Source organism: Trichomycterus rosablanca, chromosome 4, assembly GCF_030014385.1.
Source record: "Trichomycterus rosablanca isolate fTriRos1 chromosome 4, fTriRos1.hap1, whole genome shotgun sequence".
Classification (NCBI taxonomy): Eukaryota; Metazoa; Chordata; class Actinopteri; order Siluriformes; family Trichomycteridae; genus Trichomycterus; species Trichomycterus rosablanca.
Window position 1 is genome coordinate 3,247,497 of NC_085991.1, and position 1,001 is coordinate 3,248,497.

Below are 1,001 nucleotides of genomic sequence, written 5' to 3' on the forward strand. Positions count from 1 at the left end.
ATAAAAATACACTATATACAAAAGTATTGGGACACCCCTTCTAAGGAATTCATGTGTTTCAGCCACAGCAATTGCTAACAGGTGTAATAAATCACTTACAGAAGGAGAAAATCTGCAAGAGAAAGCATGAAAGTTTGCAATATAATATTTTTGTTTATTTATTTAACGGATTTTAACGTCATGTTTTACACTAACGATAGCATCATCAGTTCACAAGTTTTTAATGTCTAACACAGTCATGGCCGATTTTGTATCTCCAATTCACCTCTCCTCACCCCAGAGGAAACCCACGCAGACACGGGGAGAACATGCAAACTCCACACAGAAAGGACCCAGACCGCCCCACCTGGGGATCGAACCCAGGACCTTGCTGTGAGGCGACAGTGCTACAGTTTGTTAATTATATTAAAGTTATATTATATATAAGAACAAATATAAACTTATCTTTTATAGCTCATATGACCAGGAAAAACATCAGAAATGCTCCAATAATGTCCATTTATTTAATTTGGTACCCACTGTAGTCCTCTAACGTCTTCCATGTGTTGCCACAATCACAATTCCCATTTTTACAGGTGAAAAAAAAAAACAATGTTTGTGAAATACAGTCTGTCACGTGACGGAAACTCAAGTGCATTTACATTTATGGAATTTAACAGATGCTTTTTACCCATCTCAACTCAGAATTGTGACCCAGTTCGAACAATTGAGGCTTAATCTGGCATTTGTGAGGCTTAAACAAGCAACCTTTCGATTACTAATCCAGTATCTTAATCACTGAGCCAGGGGGGTACTTACCGGGGGGGCCCTCCACGACATGAACTCAACCCCCCCACCGCACGGCAACCCCCCCCCCCCCCCAACCCCCCTCCCCCATTGGCTGCACTCGCCAGGTCGTTATTATTATATTACAACAGTGTTGCGGCTATATGTGAGTGACATTCAGCTCAGCCAATCAGAATGCAGCACCCGGTCTATACATGTGCGTTTGGACTTTCTGC